General features: G+C 36.3%; 2 non-coding genes across 2 annotated transcripts; one reads left to right on the top strand and one right to left on the bottom strand.

Moving 5' to 3' along the window:
* Positions 1 to 7,484: 7,484 nt before the first annotated feature.
* Positions 7,485 to 7,557, top strand: Trnan-guu. The gene has a single exon. It is a non-coding gene; the product is annotated as a tRNA-Asn (tRNA).
* Positions 7,558 to 9,764: 2,207 nt separating this feature from the next.
* Trnan-guu lies at positions 9,765 to 9,837 on the bottom strand. The gene has a single exon. It is a non-coding gene; the product is annotated as a tRNA-Asn (tRNA).
* Positions 9,838 to 14,007: the final 4,170 nt, after the last annotated feature.

The following is a 14,007-nucleotide window of genomic DNA, read 5'->3' on the forward strand; positions in this document are numbered from 1 at the left end:
TTCGCATATATATGTAATACTTATGTCTGCATTATGCTAATTATGTAACTTTGATAGCCACCATATACAACTTGCGATTAAAATAACTATTTATAGGTAGATATAAGGTGTTTATTTTGAAATGGCTAATAACTATTTCTTTCCAAGTTACTTTAGATTTTTTATATTGCTTTCAATGAAGAGACGAGCCTGCCGTTTGCCTAATGGTAATCGATACGATCACAAACAAACAAACAGTAGAAACACAATCCACTTTGAATTACAAAGTATTGTTTGGTATTCCATTGCGCTCACCATCTTAAGACATGAGATGTAGTCTTATTAGGTCCATTAGTTACACTGGCCACAATTCCTTCAAACTGAAATACAACAGTGACCACACACTGCTGCTTGGCGGCAGAAATAGACATTGCAGTGATATCTACCCAGGCGTACTCCAACATATGATAAACCTACCATCAGTCGTTTTCAAGTTATTTCAGTTTTTGCATGTTTAGGCGACGGAATTGTCATTAAATTATTAGTTTTTTTTAACAGTTGATTTAACCCATCACATTCAATTAGGTTTTGCACGCGGTTTCACCTGTTATAATGAAGCCTATTTAATTCAATGGTCTATCTTTATGAGATTTCATTTAAATTAGTTCAGTTTGCGTTTCATTATCCCATGCTTGCATTTATTAAGATTCCTTTTATAGTAGACCAAATGCGTGTAAAAGTCGTTTACAAAACATCAAAAAGCGCACTTCCACACCGATAGAAGCGTAAAAATAAAATGAAAAACATTAGATTTCATGCCCTTTCGTCTAGTTCACGCATAGAGGTAAGAATTTCTTTTTCCCCTTCAGTTTACCATGAATGAGTCCAGAGTGCTCTGTGGGCTTTTTCATATTATTTTTACACATTTACCTACAAGAGTTTTGTAGAGCCTTTGACTTGCAGTAAGAAAAAAATGTTTCTTTTTCCCTGTCTAGTCTGATAAACATTTCTTTGGTTATTGTGCTATTGGAGTGGTGAGGTTGTTTTTGACTACTGTAATACTTTGTTCTTTGTATGAGTTCCTTTGAATTCAGAGTGGAGTTAATTAAGTTCATTTTAGCCTACTTTTAAATAAAGGAGGTTTTTGTACGAAATTTATGGTAGAATAAACGCAAATTATAAAAGGCTTTGCTTAACTAGTAATCAGCTGTGTTTGATAATTGAGCGAATGGGAGTAATAATGGCGATACTACAGATTTAAAAATATGTGATTTCTCTGATAGCAGTCACACAACTATAACACAATAATCAGCGCTGTATTATATACTGTTCCACTGCTGGCTAGGCCAGCGTGGTGGACTAAACCCAAATCTCACTCAGTAATAGAGAAGGCCCGTACCCAGCAGTGGGACAGTATATATAGTTCATGAATAATCTACCTGTAAGTCTTACAATGCCCGATAAATGTGGCATCTTATAAACATTATAGAAAATAGACGGTTCGAAACATATAACTCAAATACATACATTTTTATTAACAACTTCTACACACAATTCGAATACGTACGTTATTTGCAATTCAATGTGTTTAGATTTCTATAAAGTCTTAATACGATTTGTCTTAATACGGAAAATTGAGCGAGCAGTGTGAGTAAAAAGAAATTTGCAAAGATTCTCAATTAGGTCCATTTTGCTTCGGCAGGGGGCGGTGCTCGCATTAGGGGATTACTTTTGATTTTTATTTTAATGACGTCATCGTGTATATAGAGCGTTACGAGCACATCCATTTCTGAAGATAATCGTACACGTTGTCGATTCAGAATTGTCAATTCTCGTAGTTATTCCGTCAGAACTATAAGCCTATACGATTTCGCCACGTATGCGAATGTAACTGTTTTAGCACGTATCTGAACGTGGTCGTGTTAGAATAATCGCTTTTTGTGCTTGTCCTTCCGATAGTTAAAACGTATAGGAAACGTTTAGGCCAGAACACAACCCCCCAATGTACCCCCCTGAGGGAATTCTTGTGTGCTCGGTCTCCACACTAAATGCCCATGCAAAGGGACATTTGTCTCGGCCCTAGACACACAGTTAAGTCTCTTCTCATCTTAAGAGGGTTCCTTCTTCTTCCCCCTACACTTTCTTCCCCTATCCCCTCCCAACTTTCCTCCAGAGCCCTGCAGTCGCTAAGGGGGATTCTAGTATCTCATTCGCAGGTTTCCTCGCAGTTGACTGCGGGGTCCGATACTCAAAAAAATCTCAATGCCTAACAAATACGCCACGAAGGTCTCTATAGTTTAACTGTGATTGTATTTTGAGAGACCACCTGTCAACAGTCTCTCGACTAACCACACGACACGAACGTCCGTGTCGTCTTTCTTTCAGTTTGGTATTAAAAATAACAACGATGACCTTAAAAGTTTGTTGTAACTGGAGGGACAACGCAGTCACGTGTCGGTTTCTCGACCAATCACAAACGACACGAACGTCCGTGTCGTCTTTATTTCAGTTTGGTTTTAAAAATAACAACGATGACCTCAAAAGTTTGAGAGCCGTTGATATACGGGAAAGAACACTCCCTCTGCATTAATGCGGGCTGTGGTCTAATTTAACTATAAAAGCGTGTAACTACTTACATCCTAGCCCCTCGCGATCAAAGGGCGCGGGGCATGGAACTCTATAGAACTGCCGTTAAACAGGGATACTGAATAAGGATAATAAAAAAAATCACGCATTATCATCGGAAGCAGAGGTGCATGAATCACTCAATTTTCGCCTTGCGTGTTCCGTCTCATGATGTGATTTGGTATCAATACTAGAATATTCAAAATGCGAAAATAGTGCCATTGAACCGATTTTGATTAAAGGTTAGGCAGTGAGCTTGATTCATAAGTAACGACGTATACTACTTTAATGATATTTGTCGTAAATGGAATGACATGCGAAGCCGCGAGCAATAACTAGTGATCAGATAAAAGTTATTTACAGGACAAAAAATTAACAAATAAAACATTGTAGTTGCGTAGTCAAAATAGGTTATTTGACATAAAAAGTCATTCATAATAATTTATTTGTTGGAATTTTGTATGTTGTTTAAAACATTAGCCCTTATTAATTTGATTTTGTGGTTTTTAGTAATAATTATGTGGTATTGATGATGTGGCTGCTTATAATAGTGATTAATTTATCATGTTCATGTAGGACTTTAATTGCAAATATAAAATTTTAAAGAGCACATAATTTTGATAAAAACATAATAAGAGAAGTTAAACAAAATTTTATGGAAGTCAATCTTTGTTTTCTTTTAAGTGTAGTTACATCATAATTATTAGGTATTGTAGTTTTAGGAAAAGCGATTTGGATTGAAATAAAAACAAATATCACTGACTATAGAAATACTTTCACTAATATTTCACCAACCAACCGATTTTTAAGACTGTCAACGACCAACTGGTCTGTGTTTTTATATCAAAAGGTGCCACAAATACCCTCACAAATATATGTTTATCCCAACAGTAGTTATTTCCTGTCTTTTTATACATAACTAGATTTTGCTCGCGGCTTCGACCCCGTGAAGGAGTTTTCTGAGATAAAAGTCCCGCTATATATTTTCTCGGAATAGAAAGTAATTTAACCTTTCCAGGGTCTTAAACTATCTCCATACCAAATTCCATAATAATCCGTTCAGTAGATTTTGAGAAAATCGATAACATACAGACAGGCAGAAAAGGGGAATTTGTTTTATAATTACAGAAGAGGATAATGTTAACGTTCTAATTAAAGCAACTACCACTACTAAGGTTACTTTAATCTTTACTAACATTTCTTCTCAAACTCCTAAAGTTTCTTCAGTATTTATTAACTTTTCTTCAAACCTTCAATGTTTATTCAATCAAATAACGTACTAAATATAACTAAGTTCCCTTTCCTTCGCGCGCCGTTTCTGCGCGTTGCATCGTCTGTCTCCCCAGGTCTACGGCCGCTGGAGAGGCTGCGTGCGCCAGTAATAGGTGTTTAGCGGGCTTGCCTGCTCGCATAATGTGAGCAGTGCTCTATCTGGGCTTGGACACAGTGCAGCCAGTGGGCCAGGTTCATTTGAGATTTAGAACTATTTTTATTTAGCGGTTATTTTTTTTATGGCTTCGTATTTGAAACTGGCAGTTCAATACTTCGTATACAAGAAAGCAGTTATTAATTCCAGCGTATTCGAATTTCAAAATTGTTTAAAATTAAAATGACGTGCTTAATTTTTGATAGAGAGTGGGTGAAGGCAATCAATTTGAATTCTATTGGTAACAAACTTCCGTAACATCTTGTTTCTAATACCCCAAATTACATGATACCGCATACCCTAACTGTTTGCTTGATCGAAAACGAATGTCAAAATAGAATGTGACGAATTATTTCGACTGGTTAATGTGATAGGTTCGAAGACAACAATTGGGATAGCTTATTGATTTTGATGGTTAGACATTATCTAACAATCTTAAGAGACCCAAAACACACGTCTTTCCGAATCCTGTTCCTTTCATTGAAGGACAGGAACGAATCCATAATGCTACTAAAACTGGAGGTTTTTTGGTAGTAATTTTATAGGTCCTAAAATCACACTTACTCATCAATATATATGTGCTACGTAATAGAGCTGGCGTTCAGTACACTCATTGTGTTCGACTCAACTGTACTGCAATCCGTACGCCTGACTTTAGTATGATTTCAACATTGACAGCGTGTGGTTATGTTCGGAGTGGCGCTCATAATATAAGAACTCGAATCTAAGTGTATACCTGGATGTGAATAAAAAATATTAGTCAAATAAGTTTTATTGTTCAAATGAAAAATTAGGCTATAACAGTGACGTTTTGGTTGCCATTTTAGTTTAGATTTTGAACAAATAGTTTTTTAAAAATAATGCTTTATTCATCACGTAGGCGAACATAGTTGCACTTATGATAAGTCGAGGTACATAAGAATATTTGATTATTACTTAATTAAATTAGGTTATATAAACAAAGACAATTTATATTGAAAATAAAATAAATGAAAAATATTGTAAACAAAGAAGCCAGCTCGGGCTGGCAGGAAAGAAGAAATTATGGATTATGTTTATATGGACTTTAATTTCTATACGTCAATGCATTTACCGGTCTTCCCAAAAATTCTAAAACCTGCAGCGCTGAATCCTTTACTGTGCCATCAGCATCGTCTCACCATGCCCTATTTAAGATACTTGTGGACCGTTTCACACTCGCCGAGCGATTTGTGACAGTATTACCGGGGCTGAGGCGATATCCGCAAGGGCAGGTGAGATGCTTAGAAACGGGAACAGCGAGGGAAAAAACAGAATGAATCGGGTTAGGGATTTCTAGTTCCAATTAAAAATGTGTCTTTTGTCGTTTCAATAGAATTGAGTTTGCGTTCGTGTCATTCGAAGTGTTTGATGAATGTGCTGGATTATGTATTGTATTGTATTTTGCTGATGGAATAGAGACAACTTTACACATAGTTATAAGCTCAAATGTTATGTTATACGAAAGAGATGCTATCCGATTGTAGCCAATACAGTAATTTCTTCTTTAAACTTGTACGTGTCACCTACTTTGAATAAGTTGTATACACTATTTGGATTCTGACTAACCATTAGATCCAGTATAATGTAATTTAAATTATTAGTCCATAATCTGTTTGGTATATATTTATAAATAAATAAATAAGTGAAGCAATTATTTAAATTATCGCCATGAGATGCAATTACTCTTCAGTCTCCAATAAATGACACTATATCATCATGTGTTGTACAAAAATCAGAGAAAAACGTTGAAGAAGAGATAAAGTGACCCCACTGCACCTGATGGTACGTAGAGTGGGGTCCAATAGAATGTCGACTGATGGGATGATTATCCCTCGTCAGACGACACAATTATGCCAGTCTGTTGAAACTAGATATACACAGGCTGATCGCGAAGCGCATATACTCACGTGGGCTACTACGGCGGGTTTTAACACCTGGTATATGGTAGTCGCTATCCTGGCTGATATAATATATCCTACCATCAGTTAAGGATCAATATTTGATTGAGATTCAGCATTAAAACACTTTAATCTCTTTAACTAAGAACATTTTTCTTCATAACCATGTTCATGCTACACAAAGTAGAAACGACAGTGAAAGCACTAGCTTTTCTAGAATAACCTATCTGGGATTAACACACTAACCTAGGTCGCAAGTAGGAGTTATCTAATACAAAAGCTATTGTATAAGTAACTTTGACCCATATTACTTTTGAAGGCTTTCATATGAGTTAGAAAGTGGAGCGTTATATTGTTTTCATTTTCATAGAATCTGCGTGCGACGTGAATGGGTTCTAGAACTGAACTAGAAAAATAACTTTTATATTCAAATGACGAGACGAGCAAGCAGCTCTTCTAAACACCAGTAACACTACCTTTAAATTACAAAGCATTCACCTCACTCTATGATATAAATGTTAAGTTTCATAACGCCTGGTAAATATACAGGCATAACTTATTTTCAAATTGGAATACAAGTGGCACAATGAAGCTTAGTTGCAGAAATAGATATTGCGGAGGTATCTACACAGTCAGAATCTGGCATTCAAAAGAATCTAGGTTAAAACCAGATAAATACTATTAATTAGAAATATCTATTAAAATTAAACTACTTTTCGGATTTTATCGCGGTTTTTTATATTTTAGTTTTCTCCTGATGTTTCGAAGACTTTGCAGCCTTCATGGTCACGGGGGGGACTGAGGTGTTGTTCATCCGTAAAGTCAAAGTTACAACATCTACCGATATTTTACAATTATACAACTTCTTAAATTTTAGCTGTTGGTGGTCCTATCTAGAAATATCTAATTCAGATGATGCAGTATTTGTAAAGTATTGACCTGATGATATAATGATCTTCATTGTTCACGTGGAATGATGATAGGTTAGGTATTATGAAAATACAAATCCTATGTACTGCAACTGCTGGTCACGGGCCTCGACTATTGAGGGTTAAGGATTTAGCTTCTGCTGGCTTAGTGCGGTTTAGCGGCCTTAAATGTTATCATTGAAATGTTTAGTTTATCAGGTATTCAGGTTTCCTTACATTACGCATATCGTCTTTTATATTTTTCTATTAAAAAGGGCGTTAGTTAAACTCGAATAATCACGCCTTTTTTCCCCGATGAGGCAGGCACAGGCATAACTGGTGCATTCATTTTTCGCTGATTATAGTTAACAATTATTGATAAATCTATTAAAAAGAACGATTGTTACACACACACATTCACGCTTTTTTCTCCGAAAAGGTAGGCAGAGGCGCACTTACTTTTCGCCGATTATAGTTAACAATTGATAAATACTAATGTAAGAGGTGCGTGTTGAGAGCCCATAGGTTGATTTGGTAGGTCTTACTCCTATGATTTTGATTTTTCTGGTCAAATAAGATTTGATTCTTTGTCTATGCAGAATAATTTATTGGGGTTTGTGGTCATGAGCCTCCGTGGCGCAATGGTTAGCGCGTTCGGCTGTTAACCGAAAGGTTGGTGGTTCGAGCCCACCCGGGGGCGGGGTAATATTTTGAAAATTCTATCATAAATTATATCTAAAACTATATTTTGCTCGCGTCTTCGGCGTCAAAACTTTTTCCAGGATTAATTAGTCTCAGTTATGCTAAAATGTATAAACCAAAGAATTATCCAATATACACATTTTTATACTTAAAAAATGCAGCTGTAACAATTAACAATCAACAAATGTTTAAGTAGTTGGTATATTTTGGCTTAATTTGGTTGAACTATGTCATATTTTTTTTAGGGTTGGGCAGTGACCACACTTCACCTAATAGAAAGTAGAGTGGGGTCCAATAGAATATCGACTGACGAGAGATGATTACCCCTGGCAGTCGTCACAATTATGCCGGCCTGATGCAACCGGATATACACAGGCTGATCCCGGAACGCGACACACTTACATGGACCACTACGGGTTTTAACACCTTGTGTACTGTCGCTATCCAGGTGGATATAGGATATATCCTACCGCCAGCATACTAAAAATATTTCTAAAAAGCCTAACCTAAGCATGTTAGTGATATTTATGTCTGTACGTGCGAGGTGGTCTCCAGTCTCACTTGCGATGCGACGCTAGATTTCCCTCCGCGCCTACATCGCTTTATAAAATGCAAATATAACTTTGTCAGTTGGCATTTCATATTTTTACATAGCGAACACCTACCCCAGTAATACATACGGGTAATGCCTAGCTATTGCAAGAGTATGTAGCGAACAGTATGGCATGTGAAATAAATATGTGGATAACATTTTAAAATGGTAATAACGATAATGTAAAAATATTTTTTATTTTTAGAATAGTGAAAAGAAAAGGAAAGTATTGTTTGAATGGTTAATAAATAATATTATAATTTTTTTGCTGTAAACGATATTAATCAGTTGTTTACGTTATTGTTAAATATCGTTTTTTCATAGCGACTAATAGTACTTAATTAAAAAATAAAATAAAAAAATTGCAGCGATGAAGATATTTTATAGTTTTTGTTTAGAGTCTGTCCGTAACGCACTGCGCAATATCTAAGTAGAAAGCATAATCTACAACTTTCTATCGATTTTCTCTCTTACAAAATATTAGTTTTGATTTTTATGGCAGCCAAATCTTTTTTTTAATTATAATAAACCTCTATCATGCAGTTTCTAATGCCTTGATATGCCACAATGATCTACGCTATCTCTAGTTATTAAATAATGAAGACATAACATCAAAACAATTTATTTTGCTAAAGCATGGTATAAATTGTTATGTTTAATATAATATTGTATGTGCAACATATTTCACCGTTGCGTTATGCAACATATACGCACTTACAATTAGAGTAAGCAATTATACATTATTATATTATTTATACAGTTGTTTTTTACCAATATATATTCATCATGCTATTTATATCTAGGCTTATATATATTTCGGTTAATAGTAAAAATGTAATAGAAAAGATGATCCTGAAAGCAATTTCCCTACTGTTCCTCCGTATCTCGCGGTATTACCTAGGCATCTAGGCGAAGGGGAGATTCCCCTATGTAAAGAATGTCTTCCTTTGATGTAAGTGAATTGAAATATGTCAAGTGTTCTGCGTACGCCATCTTGGATGTCTGTAGTTGCGTGTGAAGACGTGGTGGGATATAATATGAACCTTCATCTATTATAATGCGTGGTAACATAAATACGGGTTTTATTCAGCTTTTTCTTTGTTGGGATATTTAACGCCATTTTGAGAGTACACATAATGAATGTCGCTGTTTGTTAAAGTTGTCACGGTGGTTTTAAAGTCAGTTTAATGCTTTGTGTTAGTTGTATTTAGGGATGTTTTGGGTTTGTCTATTTTAGAGTGATTTAAAATTTCGTGGAAGTTAATATTAATGTGGCAAACGCTTTGATTAATAAGAAATAAATGTATTATAATATTAATGATGTCGTAAACTCCTGGGGCCTTATTCTCTATGCCGCACGTTATTTTTACAGTGCGTAACAAGCACGTAACACAACGCATCATGTTTAGGACAATAGAAATTTGGCTTACAGAATACCATTCCACGCACATTTCTCGAAGATAACATGACACGGCCGCGTTACACGTTTACACTATCATACAGAATAAAGGCCCAGAATGCATATAAAATGCGTTTTTTCAGAACTTACATGGTACCATAGTCAGGAAGGCCAGAGAAGTTGTCCAAAAATTTTTTAACGACTACAATTTCCACGCCCCCGGGTGGGTTCGAACCACCAACCTTTCGGTTAACAGCCGAACGCGCTAACCATTGCGCCATGGAGGCTCTACTTGTAGCTTCCAATAAAGAATGCTACATGGACCAGTTTATACTTATATTAACAAGAATTTAAGAATACGAATATAAAGTATATAAAATAATGTATGAGTATCAGCTGTGAGTCTAAAAATTGTGCCCGATATGACGATAGTCTCATCATAGACGCCCTTTATCACATTATGTGACGGAATACACACGGTGGGAAGTGGGTGCACCATTAGCGTGTCTGCCTACCCGTCGGGTATAAAAGGCATGAGTGTTTGTCAGTGACTTGGTTGCACCCCAGCCTATCCCTTCAGAGATAAATAATTAGTAAATAAGTGGTTGGTACTTATACTTAGTAAATAAATACAAAGAGATGGCCTGGGAAACGAACCCAGGATATTAGGTTCTTGGTCTATGTATGTTACAACTAATCTAAAATAGAATTGACTATTACTTTCATAATAGTTTAATGTTTTACTCTTGTTATTTTAACATTTATATTATTTTATTTGCACTTATATTTATTCAGCTTAAACCTTTATTTGTGTTTGTTTTTGTTAAGTAAGCTCATATCTTTAAATTCACAGACTTGAGGCGTAAATAGAGAGCCACATACCGACTACATACGTCTATTATTACTATAGCGTCTTACTCATGGAAAATTGAGTTTACTACTTCTGCGTCTATAGGTATAGTATCCACTGAAGAAGGATGATTATTTGTCAGTCAATAATTATGCTGGCTTGTAAGGCCTTGACAGTTGCACAAAACCACTATTTTTTAACGTAACCAGTTAGCCTTGACGGCCGATGAGAATTGTTGGGCTCAGCGTCCTTATGACTCAGTGTTAAGCTGCCTGAATATATGGAGATATCAACCAGTAGACCAGGTCTTGAACATGGATATCCTCCATCAGCATAGGATAAAACCCCACGGTTACCTCCAGTGATGCATTGGAGGCGGAAGTTCTTCAGGCATGATGTCTGGTTGACAACGGCAACTGTCCCTGCGCGGTTATATTAAATTGTAAGATGTAGGTAGGTATTGTAACTTTTACTTTGCGGATAACCAACACCTAAATTCCCCCCGTGACCACAAAGACTGCAAAGTCTTTGAAACGTTAAGAGAAAATTAAAATATAAAAACCGCGAAGAATCCGAAAAATAGTTTAATTTTAATAAACTGACTGCTACTTGTTATCTCAGATTACATTTGTGGAAAGACCTTTCAGGACAAAACGGTTTCAACAATTAATTACGTCTTTATATTACTTTCATTGTTTACTTACACAATAGGATACACATACCGCGAATCCTTCACTGGCAAATATTTCAAGGACATTCAATACAATGAGGAAACCTTGGTGGGAATTTGAGAGTATTTGGACAAAGGAATTCTGTATCGATCCTTATAAACATACTAGCTTTTGCTCGCGGCTCCGCCCGCGTTATAAAGTTTTTCAGGCTAAAGTTTTCCGTTATAAAAATAGTAGTTTCCCGGGAGCCTATGTTCTTCCCAGGGTCTCAAACTGTCTCCATACCAAATTTCATCTTAATACGTTAGGTAGTTTTTGAGTTTAACACGTTAAGGCAGACAGATGCAGCGGGGGACTTTGTTATATTATTTAGAACTTTTTAAGTGAAACAATCCCGTCATACATCATTGTTGCATAATTTTAACCGTTTACGCAGCGCAGGCAACGGAAGCTCTCAAAACTAATAATTTTCCCCGTTTTTGCAACATGTTTCATTACTGCTCCGCTCCTATTGGTCATAGCATGATGATATATAGCCTATATATAGCACTCCAGGAACAAAGGGCTATCCAACACAAAAAGATTTTTTCAGTTCAAACCGGTAGTTCCTGAGATTAGCCATTACTGCTCCGCTCCTATTGGTCATAGCGTGATGATATATAGCTTATAGCGGTCCACAAATAAAGGGCTATCCAACACAAAACGAATTTTTCAGTTGAAACCGGTAGTTCCTGAGATTAGCCATTACTGCTCCGCTCCTATTGGTCATAGCGTGATGATATATAACTTTGAGCACTCCACAAACAAAGGACTATTCAACACAAAAATATTTTTTCAGTTCGAATCGGTAGTTCCTGAAATTAGCCATTACTGCTCCGCTCCTATTGAATATAGCGTGATGATATATAGCCTATAGCCCTCCACGAACAAAGGGCTATCCAACGCAAAAATAATTTTTCAGTTTGGACCGGTAGTTCCTGAGATTAGCCATTACTGCTCCGCTCCTATTGGTCATAGCGTGATGATATATAGCTTATAGCGGTCCACAAATAAAGGGCTATCCAACACAAAACGAATTTTTCAGTTGAAACCGGTAGTTCCTGAGATTAGCCATTACTGCTCCGCTCCTATTGGGTATAGCGTGATGATATATAGCCTATAGCACTCCACGAATAAAGGGCTATCCAACGCAAAAAGAATTTTTCAGTTTGGACCGGTAGTTCCTGAGATTATCCATTACTGCCCCGCTCCTATTGGGTATAGCGTGATGATATATAGCCTATAGCACTCCACGAACAAAGGGCTATCCAACGCAAAAAGAATTTTTCAGTTTGGACCGGTAGTTCCTGAGATTAGCGCGTTCAAACAAACAAACAAACAAACAAACAAACAAACAAACAAACAAACAAACAAACAAACAAACTCTTCAGCTTTATATAATAGTATAGAGTATAGATTTGTATTAATGTTGTCTCGGTTTAGTAGTATAGGGTGTTTGGTTTTGAAGTCCAGGTCGGGAAACGTTTAGGGTGGTAAAGATCCGAATTGGACATCCTAGAGTAGGCAGGCTGGTATACAGGTGGAGACGCGAACAAAAGCTAAAGCTAAAGATACATATAGTTAAGCATGCTTCCACAGAGCAATCTTCAAGGTGGTGAGATTTAAAAAAAAAATAAAGATTAAAAGAGCACATGCTTCCACAGTGTCATCTCCTGCGATGCTTTTCAATCCAAATAAAAGATGAAACGAGCGAACCGCTTGTCTGATGATAAGCAAGAACTAACCATAAACAGAAGTCACAACTCCCGAACTTTGTTTTACAGAGCTGCCTGGCATTGCACAGCGTCCAACATCCTGGGACGATGATGGTAAATCTCATAATGTCTAGTAATCATACTGTAAACTGATTATACTGTCCTTTAACTGGAACACAATTTATGTTGCACTATGTTGTTTAGTGGTAGAAATAGACATTCCGGTACCCAACCAGGTTCTTGACCTTCCCAAGGAAACTTAAACTTTCCTCCAGGGTCTTGCAGTCGCTAAGCTGGGAGATTCCAGTACCCCATTCACAAGTTGCCACCAGTCTTGACATCGGATTCTGGTACTAAAAAAAACAGCGTTCTTGAAGACAGAAGCCATCGCGTCAGCAATATAGAGCCTATTTTCCCAAACACGACGTCTTCAATTTAAAATTACCGACACGGCCCCACGAGTAACACAATTAAAATTGTAATTTCACCCAATTACCGCAAGATGTCGCTCAACTTAAGTGGTTGGAAACTGTTTTTAAATCATCGCTTAGCGTGGGGTTAGCGTGTAAAGATGGACATTGTAGGGCAATGGTTTTGGGAAGCTATTAAAATTGCACGAGTTTTCAATAAAGATTATTATTATTTTTTTGTTTTAATTTTTATTATAAATTACGTTTAATGTTTTAATAATTAAAGCAGGGTAAAATTTAATGTTTTTTATATTGACAAAGAACTTAAAGACTCAATATACAGATAGCTCAATCTTACAGTTAAATAACTTCTAAAAACTACAATCGTAAGTAAATATTTTTCTATTAGTATCACCTCGTAGACATTAGTGGTGATTTGGTAGAGCAATCGTTATTCTCTTTTTTCAAAATATTTTATTATTGGACTTCTTTGTACTTGACTTAAGATGGATAGAAAAATTCAATGGCATTAAGGTCAAGAGAGCGAATTCGTCTTTTTGCAATTACGAGATTTCTAATCGAAGGACAACTTTGATAGCCATGGAGGTAAATAGGATATTTTTTGACTCTTAGTCTTGCCTTTGACTTGGCTATCAAAACTGTCTGTGGATTAAAACTCCAATAATAACAAAAATGCGGCTTTATCCCTGTAGGAATAAGGTCCCCTGACTCTACATTTTTTTTAATATGTCACAGTGCAAAGCCACAGTAC

The sequence above is a fragment of the Manduca sexta genome, chromosome 18 (assembly GCF_014839805.1).
Source record: "Manduca sexta isolate Smith_Timp_Sample1 chromosome 18, JHU_Msex_v1.0, whole genome shotgun sequence".
Taxonomy (NCBI): Eukaryota; Metazoa; Arthropoda; class Insecta; order Lepidoptera; family Sphingidae; genus Manduca; species Manduca sexta.